General features: G+C 40.4%; 1 long non-coding RNA gene across 2 annotated transcripts in view; it reads right to left on the minus strand.

The window, feature by feature from the left end:
* Window positions 1-24,705, minus strand: part of LOC307214004 — a 583,863-nt gene that overhangs the window by 24,492 nt on the left and 534,666 nt on the right. For both annotated transcript variants that reach the window (XR_013837817.1, XR_013837818.1), the window contains exon 5: window positions 2,238-2,285. This is a non-coding gene — a long non-coding RNA (uncharacterized lncRNA). The remainder of the gene's footprint in view (window positions 1-2,237; window positions 2,286-24,705) is intronic.

A 24,705-nucleotide genomic window follows, 5' to 3' on the forward strand; every position in this document is an offset into this window, starting at 1 on the left:
TCCTAGGCCCAATATCAGTAGTTCTAAACGGGTGTGTGCCATGGGATGCAGTTTCAGGGCATGCAGAAAAAAAACACACATGGATTTCCATAGTCTTCTCAGCTGATTCCCCAAACCTGGAGCTGACAGAAACCCCTCTTATTTCCTTTCCATTGTTCCCAATGATAGAGAAATAGGAAAAATCGCTGAAAACCAGAAAAGGGACATAGGAGCCCAGCAGGACAATGGGTAAGACAATTTGACCACTTCTGATTTCCCACCACCACCTTAGGATTGCTCAGTTGTAGTATTATATTTGAACAATTACAAAAGAGAAATCTGAACACAGAAAGAAGCAGACATTTTCTATTATTTTGTTCCTACAAGTGAGAGCACTTGGCAGCACACATTTAAAAGGGTGGTTAAACAAGTTCCCTGGAGACTTCTTGGGAAATGTTAATTTAATATGAGGTAAATTAGATACCTAAAGACATAAGTTTTTTCTTCAGACATAATGTTAATTCAAACCTAAAATGTCACAAAAGGCTGTCCTACTTGATAATGGTCTGTATCCTGGTGACTAAGGTAGATGACGATAGTTAAATCCACAGTAATCCTGTCTGTGATTCTATTTATTACTTCCTTCTTTCAGAGAGAAATTTGATTCACTGCACATTTAAAGGCAAACGCAGTGAATTAACACTTCCAAAATATTAAGTGAACTTGAATACGGTCATCCTTCAAAATTTGCAAATTTCTGAATTTTACAATGCCAAGTAATGTGTACAAAAATGCATAGACTAGGCTAAAGTGTACATATCTTAGGAGGAATTTGCAATGAAATGCTGATAGATTTTCGCGAGGACTTTAAAAATACCGCAAATTACTGTGGAAATGTAGAAAACTGGAAACTAGGGGGGGAAATGTGAAACTGAGCAAAAACAAAATTTATAAATTTATATATCCCTACTTGACACATATTATATAACTGAATGTTTTATATATTCCAAATAGAGGAGCTTACTGTGGGCAATGAGTTTTCTCCTCAAACTCTCTCATGTAGTTATCCCTAATAATTAAACTCAGTACTTCTAGAAAGGAAAAAAAAAATGCACCCACAGCTTCAGTAAGTGTTCTCTGAGGTTCAGAAGAGTTTTTAAATCCCGCAGCTAGGAAGTGTTATCTTTTGAGCCTTACACTTTACACTTCTGCAGTGAAGAAACAGAGAGACACCAGAAGCTTCAGGCGAAATTGTTTTGGATGCTAGCTCATCAGGAATCTTCTGTTCTGAAATTCTCCACAGGGCTGACAAGAGACCTCACACAACCAAATACAATAAATCAATAAGCTTTTAGAGCTTGTTTTAAATGGAAACTATTAACGGTTGAGAAAAACATATGGGTGGAAGTAACGGGGGGGGGGAGCAGGGAGCAAAAAATTAACAAATCAGGACACACAAATGCATGCAATACACCAAAGCAAATAAAAACATTTGACCTTATTTTTGGCAAAACATCAAATGATGGAGAAGGGGATCAAATGACAGGAAGAACAGAGAGGAACATATTGCATAAAATATAAGGGGGAAGTAGGTCACACACAAAAACCATAATTTTAAAAATCCATGAATGTTATCAGCATTATATGCATACATTCTGTATATTCTTGTGTAAACACTCATATTTGCTTTATAAAATACGGGAGAAAACTGCTAGCACTGTTGCCATGGTTACCACACTTAGAAATAACAGAATGGCGTCAGTGTACGTTATTTTATACCTTACAACATTTGAAGTGTATGCTATGGACTATTTTTAATACTTTGTTTTCTCAGATGCAGTACAGCTTGTGTTCCAGACAAACAGGAAAATCACAGGATTTGTGTTATCATTGGCTGCTTGAATGTAATCTGGAATGCTGGCTTTTCCAAAAGTATGCTGCCTGTTAGAAAATGTCATATAAAAACAATGCTGAATAATTACCAAGCCACTAAATAAAGCAAAATCCATTTGAAAATGACAGGGTTTTGTTTTGTTTTGTTTTGTTATTTAACTTAAGATTTCTCATGTAATAGCAATTTATAGAGTGATCCTACATATGTTTAGTCAGTAACAAGTTACACTGAGTTCAGTGGGACTTGCTCCCAGGTCTATGTGTCTATGATTGCAATGTTAGTGTTCTTGTTCAATGCAGATTCTTCAAGATTACCAGTCAGCAAATGAAATTATTTCCCCAGCATAACCTGCCAACATACTTACAGAAATTTCATGCCCAAAAGTTCCTTTCCATGTATAACACCCTGAAATCTGTGGAAGAAAGGTAAAAACCAACATGAAAAATGAAACAATATGGACAAACAAGTTACTAGATCTATCCCATCATATGATAATTGCTTTTCACTGTGATGTGGGATACACTCTTCTTCTTCAGCAGTTTTTGTGAAGCAAAGAAAAAATGGTCCACTCTTGTTTTTCTATACCCTAGTTCCAATACCAGATCCACTCCCCAATGACTGTTACCTAAAAACCTCAGGAAATCCTAGGCATGCATCTTCCATGTCACATTTAGTTTGGCCCTTCTGTTAAATGTTGACCTGTTTGCAATTCATTATATCCTATGGTTTGTCAGTGACTTGTTCAGCTCTACTTAGTTATATTGACCTATGTTCCTTATCCATCCACCCATAGATGCATAGGTACTTTCATACACGATTTCCCTTACCTTCTTTGGAAATGAATAATGAATTGATAAAACAACCTATAAGTGCTTCATATATAGAGATGATCTACACAAGAACACTACACAAACATTGGAGGTCAATTTTTTTACAATGCCATATATTTGATTACAAACTTAAATTATTCTTTCCTCAAATAATCTCAAAACAAAGCAAAACTATTGCAAAGAAAAGCAGACTGGATGCAACTTAAATACGAATGCTTGAGTCTTGTAATTAATACATGTGGGCGTTTCAGGCTAGCTAACAGATTCCGACAGAATAAAATGTGAACAGATGAAACCTTCCCACCATTTTGTGTTTTGTTTTGGTGTTATAAAATGGCTTCTTTTGCTTTTAGAGGCTGTAAGGTACAGGAGGGGCAAGAGTTCACACAAAGGTACGTAGGGAGGAGTTATGCACAGGAGGTTTAAAAGTTTAAAATGGGATATGTTGCACAGAAGGGTGAAAAGTTCATTGTGGAAACCTGGCAATTAAAGCGAAATAAAATTTTAACCAAGACTCTCCTCTCACTCTAATTGGCTAAAAAAATCAGAAGAGGGGGTGAAAAAATGTATATAATTCAAGATGCATGACAGGAAAAGGACTGAAACACAGTAAAAGAGCTGGAATGGCACATAGCAGGGAGGAGTAAGGCTGCAAAGGGACCCAGAAGTGGACCTGAAAATAGATAATATTAGCTTGTTTAGAGCAACTGGAAATACAACTAGATGAATATGTCTCTACTTATTTATTTTTATGGGTATCTACTCAAACTGCAAAATTGGTTTATTTTCCCTAAAATATATTTTTCTCAAAAAATTGTTTCACCTGTTACCTTTCTAAAATTCTAAGTAAAAGCACAGTGTGTTTGGGGGAAAGTTAGTCAAGGGTCTTTTTAATCACCTTTGTGCCTATGTGCCATACTCCTCTGCCCAAATTCCAAAAAAATTAAATGGCTTTTTAATGAAAGCAACCAGGGGGACTGGAAGGTATTGAGTTGGAGGAGCAAGAAGGAGAAGGTTGGTTTGGCTAGCTTGCTTGGCTCTGTTTTTTACTCAATAAAATTTAGCTTGTTTGTTTTTTAAAAGCATGTGGTTTTGCCTTAGAGGCATGCTGTTGCCAACAGGCAATTTGTATTGTTTCACTGTCCCATTTTTTGTGGATTGTTTTACTGTACACCACTTTTGCAAGTTCTGTATAAATGCCTAAAACAAAAGAAAAGGGAAACCTTTCTTCTGCTTCTTCCTCTGTCCATTAGAAAAAGACAGAAACGCCCTCTGTTAGGCTGTAATCCTATATACACTTAGCTGGGCGTAAGTTCAGTTGAACTCAGCGATGCTTACTTCTGAATAAGAAAGAAAAGGATTGTACATTACACACTCCTGGACAGAAGTGGTTTACCAAATTCGAATTTTAAAACGACACATTGTAATTTCCCTCCAAAATAAAAAAATGTTACCCTACTCAGAGCTACATTTTGCAAAGCTGCTTCACCCACAAACCCTTCCACTACATCATACATGTTTTTTCTCTCATACTCAACCTACAAAGAGCATTCATTTTGCACAATTGGTTTTGTCAAGGACCTAACAGGGGGTGAGGTGGGGATGATAAGGATCCAAACTGCGAACAAACTGGACTGCTGCATATGTGCCAAATATAAAATGAATGGTCAATCAAGGATTAATCAATATTTTTTCCTACTGATAAAAAAATGGATGTGTCTAAACCGTGGCTTGTACCTCTAATTTCACTGCATAGAAATATCGGGACATTAACAATGGAGGCATTACAGGGGACTCGACAGAATCAGAGTTCTCTGGATAGAAAAGAATGTGTAAACTCAATGTTAGCTTTGCCCTGAATGTTGTCCAAAAGCATTTCAGGAGACATGCATTGAATGACCCACATACCCTTCATTTTCCTGCACTGTGGCTTTATGCATGCCTATTACATACTGAATTCTGTCTCATGTGTATAAATAACAAAAACACCTTCCAGCTTAGAAAGAGCCCATCCTGCTGACCTACTTGCTATAAAGGAGAGTTTGGTGCGCTGTATCCATGCATTTGAAATATGTCTGTGAGAAGAAGACCACTGGATTAGTGTGCCTTTCTTCCCACAGTATATTCTATTCTTTCTAGGAAACAATGTGTTGATTTAAGCATCCACAGTGATTATTGCATTGTTCCTGCTGATGAAACAGGACTGATAAATTATTTGGAATCAAGTGGATGAAAGCACAATACTGGATATGCTTAGCATGACACAGAACAGAGAAAGTCTTTCCCTCAAGCTAAAAGTTATGTCACGGCAAAATTTCTAAGACAGCATCATTATGGTTTTACTTTACTGTAACACACATCAAAGCTTACAAACTCATTTTAGGATGCATCTGGAGTCTGAACTAAGAAAAGAGTTGGTTCATTAGCCTGAAATATAACATAATGAAATGTAAATGCTGCCCTGTGCCCATGCTGCACTGTAAAATGTGGTTAATAGACACCACTCAAAAACAGCACATCTGTGTGTCGCAATTGATGCCATGGAGAGATGTTGTGCAACTTGGTCTATAATAGGGCAGTGACGTTTTCATGGAAAACAATGAGATTTGCAGCTTTCCTTGGTGATAATATGTTTTTTAAATGCCATTTTGGGAAGCCAGCCTCAAAACAAACCTCATATTAGAATGAATAATTGCACTGGAAATAGTAAATAATTTATCAGAGGGATGCAAACTGCCCAGGAAAGTATTGATTAACAATTAATTGTGACGTGGCAGCCTTTATAGTTAGATATGTCTAGGGTTGGCATATATCAATTCTTCATCCATATGGCGCGTTGGAATTGAATATCTATGTCTGATCTCCAGGTCTGGATGCTCAAAATCTGCAAATGGCTGGAAAAGAGAGCAGATTACTAATTCTTTCGCCACTTAGCTCTCTTCTGTTGAGTGCTGGTTCAGCCCCAGAGACGCTCATGCTTAGAAGCCTGGGAGAGTAGAGACAGTTGAGGGAAAAGGGAAGTTAATTGGTTAAACCACTGTATTAGCTTTCCCACCCTACTCCCTTCTCCTGTCACTTGGCTTCCTGGGACTTGTGTACATGCTAGCTTAGCTTTGTAATTGGAAAGAAAAAAAGGCTCATGTCAACATGAGCCCCAAGAGTCCAGTGAGAACAGAGAACAGAGTGGGAAATAGTGGTCAAACCCCAGCTAGGATGAGCTGCAAGTTATAAAAAAATACAAAAAAGGTCTGTTGGATCAAACCAAAATTCATCTCAGCCAGAGACTGTTGGCATCATTGGACAGCCAGCAGACTCTGGAAAGCTTACATGCAAGTTGTGAAAGCAAGACATCCTCAGTTCTTTCAGCCCAGCATCTGGGACACATATTTTGCCATCTTTGGACTTGGAGGGTCTCATTTAGTTATCCTGGCTAAGTGCTGTTGATATGGCTATACTTTGTACATTTTTTTTAAAAAAAAAAGCATAAAAATAGGTTTTTATGAAAGTCAGGGGGCAGAGTCTGTTTTGGGGTAGCACCTATGGTAGCAACTATTTCTCCAGTACCTGTTTTGACTGTAGCTGATTTAGCTTTCTGTAACCAGGAAGTAATTTTTCCGACCATGATAATAAGCAAGGACAAAGAGTTTCTTTCAGTCCATAGACAAAATCTGCACTTCAAAATCAGTACTTCAAGATGATTGCTTGTAATGGCCAGATGTGGTCTGATGCATCAAACAAACAAAAAAGAAACAGTCAAACAAATAAAGCAAGCAAGCATCCTTAACACCAAGAAGGTGCACTTTTTTGTTCAAAGAGGTTATTTTAGGCACTTGTCCTACCTCACCCTGCACAGCCAACCTGAACTGCACAACTTGTAAATATAGTTATAATATCTTGAAAACTACTGGTCTTTATATATGTACACGAGGGTTACAACTTTTTGATATCCTCATGTTCCTGTAGCTTAGATGAACTTTTGCCTAAAAACAAAGGATTGACCTTTTGAAAAAAGGTCACCCCAGAATCAATAAATCATTTTTTGTATATGAAACTATATAATGTATTATGTAAATATACATAATAATTATAATTATGTATTATAATACAGGAGAAATAGAGCTTGCAAATTTTCTAAAACTTGTACAGTGTTTTGTACATTGTACATCACTTCTTATTGCTTAGAATAAATCAAGTTTGCCGTTTGTCTTTGTTTCTGCTGCAAGCACTATAAAGTTCCCACACCACTTTGATTGGACATTCTGTGCACTGATTACTTCTTGGTATCTGGAGGATGGATGGCTCCTGCTTCCAGTGATTCTCCAATGCTTATATGTAAGGTTTCAAAATTTTTGAAAAGTTATTGAAGTCATTTTCAGTGAGTAGTAACATTGCCTATATGGTGATTCCAACTTTTCATTTTGGGGTGACCTTTTTTCACAAATGAGAAGAATTAGTCTCCTTTATGATGCAGGAAATGGTTGGGGGGGTGAAAAGTTATAACCCTAATGTAAATATTGATAGTGGGAGTGGGCTCCAGGAAAACTCAAGGCTCACTGAGTTTCTATGCAATGATGAAAGAGTAAGTGAACATGGATGGGGAACCTGTGGTCCTCCAGATGTTGACAGAGTCCCTAGCCAGATCCAGTCACCTCTGTCAATGATAACAGATGATGGGAGTTGTAATTGAATAACATCTGGAGGGCCAAATGTTAGCCACCTTTCATTTATATAGTGTGAATTTGATGAGTATCTTTGTTATCATTAAGTCATGATGAAGATAGAAAACCAAATTGCACCTGGCATTTTTAAAGACACACATTCATTTTCAGTATTTTAAATAGCACCATTTGACACCTTCCAGAGAAATCCAGATGAGAAACTTGTGGGATGTGTGTGTGTATGTGCATGTTCATCCTTTTGGAATTGCAGACTGCAATGAAACAACAGTGTCTCTCTGTGTGAATGAGGGTTGCTTTTATTGCAAGCCCTTATTGTTCTGACTCCATCATTTCTGAGGAGCCTCATGACATCAACAATCAACAAAATGGTGGGGGGAGGTATTTAAGAAGTCATAGTACTAAATCCTTTCTGTACAGAAACTATCCAAAAGAATACAGAGACAGCATCTATTTTGGAAAAAACCTAAGTGTCCTCAAAGCTATATTATTTTCAAAGCACTGCTCAGGAGGGGAGAAAGAATGCAAACTTCACTTCAAACTAATTTTTTCCAAAAAAAAGAAAATCTCTGTCCGGAAACTTTCTAAACTCCAGCTGACTGTTTAAATGGAGGAAATAATCAAAGAGAGCAATGAGCAAGCACGCTGGAGTGCATTATGCAAGGAGCAGTGGGGTTCAGCAGTGTTAAACGACCAACGGCATTCTGGTGTTGCAGAAGGTGAAACATTTTCTTTCTGGGATTAAGAAGTGTGAAAAGCTGCCAGCAAAAATGAGACGTGGTGTAAGCAGTCTGGTTCAAATTTCCCCCATGCATGTTTTGATCTAGAAGAGATAGTACAAGTGGTGTTAACACTCATGGTTAGGCCCCTGACAGCCATGACTGAACATGCTGCTGCTGGTGGTTTGCTATTCCTGCCTTTGTCAGTTTGCCTGATCAACATGGTTGCAACAGACGGATATGTTCATTGCAAAAAGGACTGTATTCCAACAGAGACAAATTCCAGAACAGAAGCTGTGCTGCTTTGCAGTCATAGAGACAAGAACCGCTGTGAAGCCTGTGAGACTAATTGGTTAAACCGTAGCATGGATCCACCTGCCACGCACATGTATGAATACACAGCAGTTGGGACAGAGCTGCACCGCTGAAGCTAGTAATGGAAGTATATAATGCTACTTTATTTGAATAATGATACACTGGTACCAATCGAAGCCACTACTACCATTTTCTTTTACCCTGGAAGTTTCAGTTCATGATGGAGACGTGTTGCAGTTGCTAAGTGATGAGCAAAATGTTATTTGCGTCTACTCAGCATTTTTCATCACCTATACAAGCATTCAATCCTAGTATGGAAAAAAGATTCCAGTTTCCTGGAATGTATCCAAATGAAGACCTGAACAGGGATGATTTCACACTGTCATTTAGTCTGAGTCAGTGGCGGAGCGTCATGCTCCAGCACTGGGGGACAGATAGCAGGAGGGGGCGGGGCTGGCGCGTGTCCTAGGGGCAGGGCGGGTATCCCATGGGCAGGGTGCACCACCCGCAGGGGCACCCAGCATGGGTGGGGGGCAGCCACGATGGCACCCTGGGGATTGTACTGCCGGGGGCGGGGCATTCCCCCCACACTCCTCTTCCTTTGCCAGTGGTCTGAGTCCTTCTTTGGGGGGCTCAAAGGTGCCAGGGGAAAACATCATTCTTCTCCCAGGCCTTTGCCTAATTAAACAATCTATGGCCTTTTAAACTGTGGAGAGGGGTTATTATTTTGTTTGCTAATATGTTATGTATTTTTGTATTGCAAACCACCCTGTGATCCTCAGATGAAGGGCGGTATAGAAATTTAAATAATAGTAATAGTAATAATAATAATAATAATTTAACAACAACAATAATAGTTGATCCAAGCATCCTTCCAGACCCTGACAGATATACAGACTCCCACTCTTATTTCAAAGCTATTTTGTCTTTGTATCAGAAAGGCACCTGTCCAACTTGGTTGCCAATAAATAAATATTGCTGCAAACATTTCTGAGATCATGGGCTTTCCAGCAAGTGGCTCTTGTCCAGGTTTGTTAATTGTCTTACTTTAAATGTTGTGAGGATATTATGCCCTTTTAAAATGTGGTTGTTGTTTTTTTGTGTGGGGAGAGGTTATTGGGTTGTTTTTATTTTGATTATGTATTTTGTGGTTTTCTATTTTGGTTTTATTCTGTGAACCGCCCTGAAACCTCTAAGTATAGGGCGGTATAATAATAATAGGCTAACATATAAAACGCCAAAATATGGCTGAGCTATAACACTACTACCAGAGCAGAAAAGATGGCCCCCAACACCATGTAGAGAGATCTGTGGTGGCCAAAATAATATGGTGCTGCTCGCCCAAAGTAGGTGTCACTGCAGCATACTTACTTGGATGGGGATGGGGAGGGGAGGGGCAGGATAGAGGCAAGGTTGGGTGGCACAGGTGGAGTCAATGTGGCACTCCTGCTGGTGCATCAGTGCAGCCCCCCCCATCACCCATCCTCACCCCAGCTGCTTCCAAGTAAACCAATGCTGGTATCATAAAAGCACCTCTACAGCTTTGCCCTACTACAGCAGCCAATAGTGACAGAGATCATATTGTTACAGGTTTGTGGGTGCTAAATGTCTGGGTTCAGTAAACCTTAGCCTTTAATTAGAGCTTGTGTGTTAGAACCAGCAAAGAGACAGACTCATGTGTGCTGAAGATAGTTCCATGTGTACATCTGGTTCCATGTGTGCACCAGATGCTTCTAACCCAGGCTTCCTCAACCTCGGCCCTCCAGATGTTTTGAGACTACAATTCCCATCATCCCTGACCACTGGTCCTGCTAGCTAGGGATCATGGGAGTTGTAGGCCAAAAGCAGCTGGAAGACCAAGGTGGAGGAAGCCTGTTCTAACCCTTTATTTAGCATGTGTGAAAGACTAATTCAGTTAGGCAAACTGTCCAAGTTGTGTGTTAGATGTTTCTTAATCCTAGGAAATCAACATGAGTAAAAAGGTTAATGGAGTCAGTCCAATTTCCTCTGAGGTGATGGCCTGGGAATGTGGAGCCAGCACAGAAAGGCATCTCAGGGTGGGCTTCAAAATAAAGCTGATCAAGCAGCAGGGTATGGGAAAATAAATGAGAGTCATCTCCTCCAGGTCAGCATGTAAACTATCCTTCAATTGCGGGGAGGGACTGATTAGAGAAACCTAGAGGAGGGACTAGATGAACAATATTTATTTCTGGCACAAGAACAGACCAGAGCTAATTAACAAGTCTAGACACAGGAAATTTCTGAAGATGTTCAACAGTGAGAGGGGCTTTATATACTGAAATTTACCAATAATTTGGTTAATTAAGTCCTCATTTTTTTGCATCATGTTGACATGGCAACATATTTCCTTGTGAATACATGAAGACCCAGAGTTTCAGGTCCAGATAACAGCAACTTACTCTCTGTCAGCCTAACCTGTCTCACAATTTGAAAGAATTTTTAAATTTTTTTTAGTACATTGGAGGAAGTGGGAGATACAAATGGTACAACCACAACAAAGAAGATAATAGTCGATTGCCTTGAGAAAGATATAAGTAGAATTATTTCTAATGTCAAGAGAATCTCTGGAGTAGATTATCATAATTGTAGGACCCATTGGCAGTTTCCTGTGTGGTTTTGTAAAAGAAATAGAAAGGCTGTGTGATTCAGAAGGCCACATCTGCCCTTAAAAAGCATTTCAAAAATTTGAAAAACTAATTCTCATTGACCTAGATGGAGCCAAAGTAAGGGTTTGTCATTGATAAGTCTTCAATGGGCATGGCAATTGTTCCACAATGCAATGTCAACACAGAGTACACTATGATAACGGAATGAAACTATTCTAAAAGTATCTCAAGAGCTGCACAGCTGTTTGAAACTACTTCTGTATTCCACATCCTGCTATTCCACTGTCAGCAGGCAAGGGTGTTTCTGAGCTCTGAGCCTTAGCAGAGTTGCTGTTAAAAGAGCAAGCAGGAGTGCAAGAGTTTCTCCAAGGCATTGAGCAATCAAAAGTCAAGCTTAAATAATTAAAAGTGCAGTTCTATCTAACGCTACATCATGAAACAGCAAGCCCCCAAATCCTGGATTTTGCCTTTGCTGTAAGAGTACACTTTCTACTGACCTCAATACAGGGATGAAGGGAAGCATAGCCATATGAAAGAGCAGGTGTGTTGTTGTTTTTTAAAGAGACAAGTATTTTTTGAGATTGTGGGTGGGGGAGGTCAGTGCAAGGCTGTAACATATGGGAGTCATGGAAGGAGATTGGCAGCAGTGTGCAGTTCAGAATGGAAGGCTCTGTCCTGAGAATTTTTTTAAGGCATTTCAACTATGGGGTAATGAACTCAAAAGGGCACTTTAAAATCACGTGAAATGACATTTTTAATCTTGATTTTATACAATTAAGCACAAATAAAACCAACAAACGTGTTCCATTTGTGTCTTCATTGCAAAGTAGGAGGGCAAACTGCTTTCTTTTAATCACTTGTGTAACTCTTTTTATTACTGATTTCCTTCTGACTTCGTATCTCTTTTTGGAAATGTGTGACAGACCTTAATGTTTGAAATGGGGGGGGGGGGAATCTTAGTCTGAACAAATCAACACAACAATGAACTGCATAGACATAAAACATAACATGTTTTCTTCGTTCCTGTGTTGCGTTATGTTTACTTGCAACAAATAAGTCTAGACTATGTTGGGAATGGGTGTGGGTGTGCTAACCCATAAATCAATAAAACAAAGCACAAAATCATTGTAATAAGTCTTAGCAATACTGCAGTTTGCCTCCCCACCATTCATGCCTCCGGCTTTCAGGTACAAAAGGCTTAGCTGTACCAATATATATTAAGTATATCTAGCTTGTCTACTTGTTAATGATTCTGTAATTGCTCCAACACAGTATCCCTGTTCAGGCATTATTCCTAAATGGGCTTTATTTACTTATTTTGTTTGTTTGTTTGTTTGTTTGTTTGTTTGTCTGTTTGACTTCTATATCACCCTTCATCATAAGATTCCAGCCTCCCCCCCCCCCCAAACCACCTGTGTGTCTTCACACCCACAACCTTCCCATGTTAAGCAGGACTGTCTGAAGGTGGAGTCTAAGCACACCTGGGTTAGGGGTCTCAATAACATGAATGGTTGTCAGTGTGTTCATCTACTGCATTATCCAAAATGCATTGTAGGAAAATTGGGGGAGGGAGGCACGACAATATATACTTCTAAAAAAAAGTATTTGCATATCCCTAGTTGTATCAATAACTTGACTGGCAGCATGTGCATTGGTTTTTGTCCCTCCCTCCCCAAATTTTCCATGCAGTGCCACATTCTGTTGCCGGGAGATATGGTTGTTGTTTGCCATTTTCTTGCCTCTCCACTATTCCACTATGTTTTCCATGGAGGCAAAAGTGTGTATTTTTCCATTTTGAAAAGACATACAAATTTAAGAGGATGAATCTGTTCAGTGATGTCCTGGAGCAAGAACCATGTTGAACCATCTTCCTTTCTACCTCAGTAGCAATTTCCATAATTCAAGAAAACTGGAAAGGCCTTGCTATTAATTCTATGATCTATTTTTAATTGGAAGTACAGCAGTTGAGTGTGTGTGTGTGTGTGTGTGTGTGTGTGGTGTGTGTGGTGAGGGGAAATAGGACTCTTGGTGTTGAAGCTGAAATTTATTTATGCCAATTTCATTTATTCATATTTACCTTTGGATCAGGGTTCCCAAAGAAGGCCATATCAGTATGCTGCAGATGTATTGACTCTGCGTATCAGCCTTTGGCTTTTGTCACGCACTAACATTATATTCAATAGGAAATTATTTCAGGCTACCATCATTTGTCTACAGTACTTTGAAGAAAAAGGGTTTTCTCTACACACTAGAAGCAGGAAGGGGAATTCTTTTCTATGGTTTTATAATTACCTATCAAGCTAGTTTTTCCACTACAGATAATGCATTTGTGACAAGAGATAGGATTTTAAACATTTGGACACCCCCCCGACTCTTCAACATTAAGTTTACAGAACAGCTTCCAATACAATAAACAAAGCAACAGTAAGTTAACATTTCCAACAACAAATGGCCTAGTGAGTTAAAATTCTGGTTAAAAGCACAGCCAGTGTTTTGAATGAATTACAGTTTCCAAAGAGTCTTCAAGAAAAGCTCGGGGTACAATACTTGTCATCCAAATGGGTATTAGCATCAGTAAAATGACTAGGCTATCACTTTTTCAGTATTGTTGCAGCTGGCAAGCCAACTTCAACTAATGAAAAGTGCTTCACGAACAGGAGCCACTTGGGCTTGCAACAATAAGACTGGATCACATACCCACGCTGTGGACCTGGTCCTCAGTCCCATCTAGGCAAAGTTGAACACCACGTCCCTGAGCAGAGGTGGCATCTATCAATAGTACCTCCCTCTTGTTTTGATTTGGCTTTAGTTCATTGGCCTTTATCTGCATGACAGTTGATAGAGAGAGGAGCCTGATGGAGCTGGCTACCCAGCAGTTCTGCTAGAGTAGCTGGTCCCCCACCCCACCCCTCTCTCTCTCTCTCTCTCTCTCTCTCACACACACACACACCTACCTCCTAATAGAATTGCTAGTGAAAGAAAACAGGTGAGGGAGAAGAAAAGCCTGCTGGAGCTAGAATTTATAGTTTAAACTCTTATCTCTGACAAAGAAAAATCAACCGACATTCAGTAAAACTAGCTCATATAGAAGCCGTTCCTGACCTGATTTGATTTTTAAAAAAGATTTTTCAGCCTTTCTGAATAGGTATGAATTTCCAGAACAAAGGAGTGACCACTCAGAGGTGTCTAGTTTGCTTAGCCTCTTGGTGCACTTCAAATGGGAAAGAGATCCCAAGTCAAGGAACCCCAGATGATCTAAAACACTGTGGTGGGTGGCTGGCAGCAGAGTAATGAAACCACCAGTTTAATACTGTATTTGGCTTTTGTTTGCTAGAATAAGGTGACTAGTAGTATGCAGCAGTAATGTTTCAAAATTTGCAGAGATACAGCATTTAATTTTGAACCTGTTGATGATAAAGGCCCTATTACACCTTCAAGTTCAAGTTGTTATTTTAGGTTTACTGGGCATAGGTGTATTTAGCTATATTATATTCTCTTCATCTTCATCTTCTCCTTCCTTAAAAGCATTCTGAAGAATTAACATTCTTACTTTACTGTTTCTTGGGGACTATGCTTAGAACTTAAACACACATTTCCTTAATGTAAAATAAAAGTGAAAAGATACAAAATGAGAGTGTTTCATTATGTTTCATTCTGCTTTTTTCCCTCTCTTGCCACTGGAGAATCTCATTACATATCCAGCAAAGGAAAAGCAAATGAGCCATGAAAGACCCCTGTAGCTTCCTTCACTGTTGAGAATAGTGCCAGACATTAACAAAAATGTTAATATTAGGTACAGCCTTTAATTCAATCAGTCATTGGCTTGCTAATAGCATATTATGAAGACAATCTCCTAAATAAGTGGAAGGGATGCCCATGAAGCTTTCCTTCCATATTGCAAAATAAATGAAAGGAAGGGTCATTTTCGACTTGCTGTTTTAAATCATCTCTCTTTGCCTGGACCACAGAGAACAAAATAATGAAGTTTAAATGGAAGACCTTGGAGATCAGTAACATTATGCCCCCATGCTCCCAAAAGGAAGACATGTGGTAATAAATGTGGTAAAGACTTGCAGCTTTATTAACTGTAACATCCAAGGATCTGCAGCAAACAGGGCTGAATAACTCAATCCAAGCAGGCAGCTTATCTGGGGAAGAAAGATGGAAGCTTCTTACCAATACCCCTGGTTCTGAGCACCTGATCAATAAGTTAAGTTGTCCATGCCCTTCCTTAATTCCTCACTCAAAGTCAAGCTGAGTGAGCACTGTAATAAGTGTGTTTTAATCTGTGTTTACAGTGGTACCTTGGGTTACAGACTCTTCAGGTTACAGACTCTGCTAACCCAGAAATATTACCTCGGGTTAATAACTTTGCTTCAGGATGAGAACAGAAATCGTGCTCCGGCGGTGCAGCAGCAGCAGGAGGAGGCCCCATTAGCTAAAGTGGTGCTTCAGGTTAAGAACAGTTTCAGGTTAAGAACGGACCTCTGGAACAAATTAAGTACTTAACCCGAGGTACCACTGTATTTCTATTTCTTTCTAGATTATGGCATTAATAATAAGGATAGCATTAATATGACAGGACCCTCCATGATGAACTTTGCTGACCCTTGTACAAGCCTGATTCCAGCCTTGCCTCCTGTAAAGTATTCATCCTGACCTATCTATATATGACCTAAAGGTTAACACAAGCAAATTTAGTTTCCAAGTACAGGGAGCCATCCACACAATGGTAAGGTGATTTGAAAACAGACAACAGACAAGAAATGGCCAAGTTCAGTTAAGGCAGGCATGGCCAAACTTGGCCCTCCAGCTGTTTTGGGAATACAACTCCCATCATCCCTAGCTAACAGGCCCAGTGGTCACGCATGATGGGAACTGTGGTCCCAAAACAGCTGGAGGGCTAAGTTTGGCCATTCCTGAGTTAAGGGCTCACTATCAAAGTTTCTCACCCTTTTATTAAGCAAACAGGATGGCCAGTTTTCAGTCCTTTTCTCACTAGGATGGGCAAGGTGAGAAATGAGCAGGAATTCGAGGGGGGGAGGAATTGCTCATCTCAAAGCTCCTCCCTTCTCTACTAGGAGACATTAGCTAAGAATATTATTAAAACCCCAGACTTTCCAGTAGTTAGCTAGCTATCTTAACTCCAATAAGGAATTCTCTTTCTCACCGCTTTAAAGGAACAGCACACTTCTGTTTCACTTTAAGGACAGGTATATTATTGCGTGTCAAGACCCTGAGGCCTCCCCCTTATGCTGAATAATAACACGTGGACACCATATTTTAGGTTAATGGGCAAAATTTAGGCCACAACTTTCTTGGTTACAGAATGTGAGCGGTTTTGGCTTAGGCATTGGAATTGAACCAACTATATCTGACTCCTGTCTGCCTGCAGGACAGGCTCCCCCCAGGTTCACCAGAAGGTCATGCCATTACCCTAACCTCCACCCGGGCTTCGGACAGGAACCACAACCCCCCAGATTCCTTTAATGGAATACCCTTTAGAATGGAGGGGCAGGTGATGGCCACACCTCCCCTTGCCCAAACCAGGTTTTACGAATGCCTAACTGCCACTCGAGCCAAAGGCCACGGCCGAGGACTCCCTGATGACGTGGGACTTCACCCAGCCCCTGCTGTGTGCGGAGGCCACATGGCCTGACTGCAACACCACCCCACTCAGAAGTGGAGTGGCATTCTCTTCAAGTTCTTGCTCTTAGTGTGGGTTTATATCCCAATTTTGTGTCTGTAAAAAATAATTTCTAGATCTTATTGTATTTACATTAAGGGTAAAATGTTTCCTATTCTATCTGCCTGCTTTATAGAGAAGCATTTTGAATTTATTTTTGAATTTATTTTTAGAACTTAAAAACCACACAAAACCATCAATTATATAACACGTTACTTTTTGAACAGAAAGGTTAATTAATTTAATTTGTGGGGGGGAGCGTGTAATTGACTGAGCAAAGTGAGGCTTCAGTTTGAGGCAAATGTTCAGCTTCTGGTGTTGATGTTTTTGGATGTGTCCTTTCGCTACTACTCCTAGTTATAAAATTTGGTATGTATGTTCGGGATCTTAATCTACAGTTCAGGTTCAAAAAACTGTCTCTTCATCTACCCCAAGCCTGTGGGCCTAATTAGCTTCCCCATTCAGTGTAATAACATTCCCATAATCCTTTTATCCTATTCTTTATTTGAATGTTTGAAAAGAATTGCTTCCCTTTGTGGCATATCTTTAATTAAAAAAAAAACCCTTTCTACTATAAGATTGCTTATTTAATCAGTTTCTAAAACTGGACTTTAAAACCATTTTCACAAATAACAAGAAAATGAATTTTGTTATAACCAATACACCTTAAAACTATGTCAAATCTGTTTTAAACTGGAAATCCAATACATCTGATACTGGTGCAGCATACATGAATACTCTGAGTGGCCTCTTATATGAGGCTTCATAAAAGCCTCATACCCATCATGAATGAATCCTCAGTTCTCAAGGGCGGGGTGGGTGAGAAGCAACAAGGAAGCAGTGACTTATGTGACACTTTGCAAATTTTGCATGGCCTTGAAGTGCTAACACAGGTTGACTGGCCTCTGCAAAGCAGTAGAGAGGTCCAGTGTATGGCAGGATGCTTCCTAGAACCCCCTTGAACAAAGATGGAACCTGGAGATGCGACCCCCATCAGTCCCAGCCAGCATGAGCAATAGTCAGGGTACTGTTGTCCAACAATAGCTGGGGGCCACAGGCTCCCCATCCTGGCACCGGACACTGCTCTATATTCTGATACCTTACTCCCCTGCCAACTCTGCAGGTGAATGACCCCAGGTAGAACCCTAAAGCCTTCAATAACTTCTAGGCTGGGCAAAATTCAGCAACAACTTTATAGCTGACAGGTAAATCAGTCTACTGGCTAGAATGGGTTGCATACTTTCCATGTGCACACAAACTGCATCCCTGGGCCACCTTAGCCAGAGGCCTTATATTTTTCTAGAATAAGGCATACTGAATTAAAGAGATTTGCTCTTTATAAGAAGCAGCACATTCTCTGCCTTATTCATATGAATGAAATGGTGCATTTGCACATGAATTTCATAGTCTTTAAAGATGCTAAAGTGCTTTGCCACTCTCATGACCATTTTACACCTGCAGCACAATCAATCTGCATATTTTTTTCTAAATCAAGCCAATTGGTCTGAACATCTTTGCGGCAGATCTTTTTCCTTGACAGTTCAGTAATAATAGTATATCATTTAGAAGAGAAACTTTTCCTTTTTAAATGGACTCAGCTGTACCAGTACGATAGCTATATCGTACTTTTGAATCATAATAAAAGATGTAATTCCCAGTGGCATTTAGTGTCAAGTCTACTTCTACCAACAGCTAGAATCCTGTCCCAATTTGTTTAGTTAATCGTGCAGTCACTTGAAGTAGTGCATCAAATCTTTTGCTTTCCCATTTGTTTCCTTTTACATTTATTTAGTTTCATGAGATCTAAGAATGAGAATCATGTAATTAAAGGCTTGTGCTGATAGCCTACCAGCTGCAACATTCTTCAACAACATTATTTACATCCAAATATAGGTCCTACATTTAGATTTTCTTTCTTTCTTTTAAAAAATATTTTAGGACCCCCCCCCCCCCATATAGCTTGAGATTGCATCAAAGGGTAGCCTCCGTTGTTATGGTCACAACGCTGACATATTAGTTGAAAAGAGCATCTGTTCCGTTTATCTAGCACCTTGCATATTATTTATGGAATCAATTAAAGCAGATCAGTGGCAGTCTGAAGCAGTTTGGCAAGGTAGAATATTAACCTTGCTGAATTTAGTAGTTCACACACGCAGTAACATTTCTTGTTCTGTCATCATTTAGTTAGTCAGCATGTAATGACTTAAAGCTGAATATGAAGAATTTATCCATTGAAAAGTATTGTGACTGAGGTAACTGTGGCTGCTAGTATGGAAGTTCTGTTTGTGATGAATAACCAGAGATGGCTTATTGGCACATGTAAGACATCATGATGCTACAGTCAATAGCCCTATCCATGCAGTCAAAAGCCAAGTTCCACTCCTCTGTCAACACAGCGAACAAGGCCCTACATATGACTAATGAGTGACTAGGACTAATGACAAATGAATTCTTGGAACTTTGAAGTGTCAGGCATAGCTCTAATGGCTTTAGCCCAAACGTAGCAGAGTTTTCCTGCACAGCGAAGAAGCTAGTTGAGGTGGAAATGACTAGTCAGCTAGACTCAGAATAACTATTTACAGGATTTATTAAAAGGAAAAAGAAACCAGCAGAGTTTCTGCATACAAAACAAAGTAAAATAAATCCTTTCTTTCTCTCTCTCTCTCTCTTAACCTTACACAGCACTCCTACTCCTAACACGCCACACCCCAAACGTACTAGCATTCCTAGATAACAGAGTTGAGTGCTGGTCGTTAACCAATCGGAGTGAGTAGTTTCTAGGTCAAGCAGACCTTGGCTTTCTGCCAAGAGTAAATTGACACTGCCTTGAGTTAATTGTGTGAAGCCAGAATCTGTAAGTTTTCATGAGAATCAATTAACAGAAACTGAACATGAATATGAATAGGTGCCTTTAAATTTTTACCTAAAGATGCTTTGAATGTGTCCAGTTATTGTAGACTTGTTATCTACTGCCATATTTTGAAGACTGCATTGTATCACTGCTTTACTTTTGGGTCAAGATAGAAGCAAAGCAGATGTTGAGCAGTTCTGCCTTCTTTCCGTTATCCAACAGCATTCCTCACAGAGGACCTATTACTTGCTTGTTCTTCTTGTTTTGAACATAGCCAAAGAAACCTTTTAAATTGTTTTCAACCTGTCTTGCAAGCCTGAGCTCATTCTGAGCTTTAGCCAGCCTGCTCTTCACCCTGCAACTGTTGGCTAAGTCAGCAGAGCATCTTAATCTCAGGTTTGTAGATGTGAAACCCACACTGGGCAAAAGATCCCTGCATTTCAGGAAGCTGGACTAGATGGCCCTCGTGGTCTCTTCTACTCCATGATTCTATGATTCTTTATTGATTTCTCCTCTCTTCTATTTCATATACATTCCCTTCTTACATCTCAGTTCATCTGTAAGCTCGTTATTCAGCCACATCAGTTTCTCACTTTTCTTTCTTGTTGGAATTGTCAGCCTTTGTGCCTTCAATATTTCACCTTTCAGAAACTCCCATCCATCTTCAACTCCCTTTGCTATGAGTATTTCTTAGAGTCCAGAGTGCATGTCTGACTACACTCAGCTTTCCCTTTCTGGGTATACTGAAACCCAAGAGGACATGATCACTTGCTCTCAACGTTCCCCATACTTTCACTTCATCAGTCAGTTCCTCCTGACAGATGTGGGGAGGCTAATATTCTTGAATTCTGGGTACAAGCAGCAGTAGTGAAAGCATTTGGGAACAGACTGGGAGTGTGATCCTTTTCCGCAGCCACCAACAGCAGGAACAGCTGCCACCTCCAACTGGTTCCTGCTTCAGGCAGCTGAATGAATGAAATTGTTCAGCCATTTTGTTTGTTTTCAGCTATACAATGTTTAGTTTCTGTTTATACTGTATGCTGCTTTCGAAAGAAAGAAAGAAAGAAAGAAAGAAAGAAAGAAAGAAAGAAAGAAAGAAATTATAGGAAACAGAGCAAAACTATACAGTCTTTCTGATTGGCTAATGAATTAGGAACAGTTTACATAAGTGACACTTGGAAGCAACATAAAAAGAAGTATTTGCTGGATCAGGCCAATGGGCCATTTAGTCCAGCAGTTTGTTCTCACGGGGAAACTTAAAAGCAGGATTCAAGGAAAATAGCACTCTCCCCTCCTGAGGTATCTAGCCAGGGGCATATGAAGTGGGGGGCAGAGGGGGTGGGTTTCCCCGGGTGCCACTCTGAGGGAGGGTGACAAGATGGCCCCTGCCTCCCCCCAGCTGTAGAGTGGCCGAGGGCGCGCGCAGTCCATACGGGCTGTTATTCTTGTGCACCATCCATATGGGCATCTGTACAGGCTGCCTCTCGCACGGCGGCTGTCCGGGATGCCGCACATGCACACTCAGTATGGGTTGCCCCACCCCAGGTGCCGGAGAGGGTTCCTCCGCCACTGTTTCTAGCAACTGGAATTCAGAAGCATTGCTGCCTCTAATAGCCAGGATGGAAAGTATGGCAGGGGACTTAGATTCCAGGGACCAAAGAAGCTGAGCTGAAAGCAATGGGGCTGGAAGCTGCACCATCTATAGACTAGGATGAGCTGAAAGAAATTTCTTTATTGCTAAGACTTGGCTAAAGCATGGAAATGGTTTAGACAAGGATTGTATGAATGTCTTTCCCTCTGCTATTTTCCAGAGCCCATTTTCCAGAAACAATTGCAAATACCCCACCCACCCCAAAAATTAATTTTAAAAAACTTCCATCTGGATAGAAGGTTTCAAATTGAAATTTATTATTGGTGGGGCATTGGTCTGGTGTTTTGATCTTCAGTCATTACCATGTCTGATTTTTAGCGAGGTAGCTAGGATTAATATCAGAATTACAGATTATAGATGGCTGCTTCAGTGAAAGCAGTCAGGAAATAAAGATGTTCATTAGGTGGCACTAATAAGAACCACAGGAGTGGTTATGCTTCCTAGAGTTCTTGGCTCCTTTCCTTGTCCCAGCGAAGGCTACTGCCTGTACCACATAAAAGGAGTTTCCCTCTTGGATCTATTTTTTCATATTTGCCATGGAATGCCACATCATAATGATTACATAATTAAATAATTAATCATGTCCTCATAAGAAAAGGACTCCACTATTATTGAACTCACTAGTATAATGATTGTCTACAGATCTTACCTATAATATTTGGCTTGGAGTATTATCTTGGTATTTTAATTATTATTCTTCAACTATAATATTGCTCATATTTAATATTAGCATTTTATTATGTTTCACCATCACGGAGTCATTTTTTATACCAATGTTATTCCCTGGTGGATACTGTCCATTTAACTAAATCTCTGGCAGAAATTGCAGCTTCAATTTCATGATGAGATGACATTTATTTAAGTATCATTTGCTTCAGTACAAGAGGTTTTATCCAAAGATGACCAGAGTTTTATAATAGCTAGGAATTAAATATGAGAAAAAAGCAATTACAGCAAACTGATTTAAATGCTTCATCCATTAGTTTGTTAAAGTAAGTAAATTGTGCATCATCCTTCTGAGTGAAGTGAAACAGCACCAACTGATTAATCAACAAGTGTGTGTGTGAATATCATATAGAAAACATTACTTCTTAACGCCAAAATGTCCTCTTCATGAGAATTATTATTACATTCTAACTGCCTCACTTAGAACTTGAGCATATAAAAATTCACAAAGCAGTTTTGAAAGCAAAAATGGACAGAAGTATACACATTTTTTCTGATAAAATATGTGTGCGCTTGTATGTCTTTGCTTTTTTATATCTGGTATTCACAACATGTGATCAACAAATATTTCCCACCATCCATGTATGGTGACACAAATGAAGTTCCTGTTTTTGCCTCCCTGACAATTTATGAATTACCATATTTTTTGTCCTATAGGACGCTCCGTCCCATAGGACGCACCTAGTTTTTTGGGGGGGAAATAAAGGGGAAAAAATTCCCTTTATTTTCCCCCCAAAACCAGGTCGGGAAAACCGAACCAGGTCGAGGAACAGCGGGATGGCGGCACTGCACCTCCTTGCTGTCCCCCAAGCTTGTGGGGATGGCCAATGTCTGTCCGGCGCGCGGGACGCTCTGCTTCAGGGCGCCCCTCGCGCCGGGTGGCAGGCTGCTATCCGCAGCGTGGGGAGCCCTGCGGGGAACTCCTGCAGGGCTCCAACACGCTGCGGATGTCTGCCCGGTGTGAGGGGCGCTCTACTTCAGGGCGCCTCTTGCGCCGGGTGGCAGGCTGCTATCCGCAGCGTAGGGAGCCCTGCAGGAACTCCCGCAGAGCTGCCTAGGCTGCGCATGTGTTCCTGAAGCGCCAAGCGCTCTGCTTTCAGCACGCCCGGCGCTCTGGGAAGCAGGCTGCTATCCGCAGCCTAGACAGCTCTGCGGGAACTCCCGCAGGGCTGCCTAGGCTGCGGATGTGTTCCCGAAGCACTGGGCACTCTGCTTTCAGTGCTTCCGGCGCTCCAGGAAGCAGACTGCTATCCGAAGCCTAGACAGCCTAGACAGCCCTGCGGGTGTCTTCCTGAAGCCTGGAGAGCGAGAGGGGTCGATGCGCACCGACCCCTCTCGCTCTCCAAGCTTCAGCAAAAGCCTGCATTCGCCCCATAGGACGCACCCAGATTTCCCCTTCATTTTTGGAGGGGAAAAAGTGTGTCCTATAGGGCGAAAAATACGGTACTTAATTTAGGTAATCACTGATAAACACATGGTCTTGGTTACCTTTAAAGATTATCAATATCTAATTAGTGTATAGATGTGCCACATTGAAAAAGGGAAAGTAATGAATAGATTGAGAGGTGCAAACTGACCCTGAGATGCCTCAGTAGTCTTAAGTCCAAGCAGACAGGTTCCATTTTATCAGCATGGTGAGTAGATTTCTCCCATGTTGTGCCTCTTTAGTGTGGCAGTGACCTAGTCACCAACGCAGTGGCTGAGAGGTCCTTGGTACTGGTAAAGGATGCTCTGAGTCTAAGCACCATCACTGAACCAAACACCTCCCAAGCCCAAGCTGGTAGAGGCCCCCAGAATGCAGATGCCTAGGACCCCTGAGCTTGGACCAGAAACTAGATCAGAGAGCATTCAGCTGAGACGCTTTCCTCCAAATAAGTTGCTTGTTCTCTGTCCATGGTCCTGAAATACATGATGCTATTCTTCTGCATCTTCAAGGAAACTAACTTTTATTAACCACTGCCTTAAGTAAAAGGGGTCACAATACAAAGAAAATTAAAGTTGCATCAAAATCTGCATGTACTGCAATCCCATCTCCATAACCACTGGCCATGCTGGCTGGGGATGATGGGAGCTGGAGTACAGCATCTGGAGGACCATAGGTTTCTTATCCTTGATATATGGTGATATATATCCTTGATATATGGTACAAAGGTCAGTCCTCTATTTGAAGGTATAATCTGATTTAAAGATAAGGACTCATGAAAAAGAAGAAGAGCACGATACATTAAGTCACTCATCACCAGTTAGCAGCATCCAGTCAGAAGACTTAGCAGGTTCACAGGTCACCCTCCATGGTAAGACACACTGTATTTCTATTTAAATTATAAGAGTTTTTTCTTAAAATGCCCTTATCTGTAAATTGCCACATGAACATTTATCTCCTCTTTTTTTTCTCTCCACTTCTTATTTTTGGCAATATACAACTGGATATCCTGGTATACAGCTCTATATTTACTACTACATATTAGTTTCATACTCCCCTATGAAGTAGTTTGTGCTGAGAGGAAATGACTCCCTGTAAGTTTCTTGGCTAAGTAGAAATCTGAACTAAAGTTCCTCACACCTAAATACAAGGCACCCTGCTGGTTTCATGGATGAGTTCCTTCCCAATAAACATTTTTAAAGCCAGTATGTGGGATGTTAATAGTCTGCATGAAAACAATAATCTGTAATATTCAAAAGGTAATATTACTAATCAAGGTGAATGATTCTTCACTGCAAAACATTTGTTCTGTTGTTACCATGTAACAT

This window comes from Podarcis cretensis, assembly GCF_951804945.1.
Source record: "Podarcis cretensis genome assembly, chromosome: 4".
In the NCBI taxonomy this organism is placed as follows: Eukaryota; Metazoa; Chordata; class Lepidosauria; order Squamata; family Lacertidae; genus Podarcis; species Podarcis cretensis.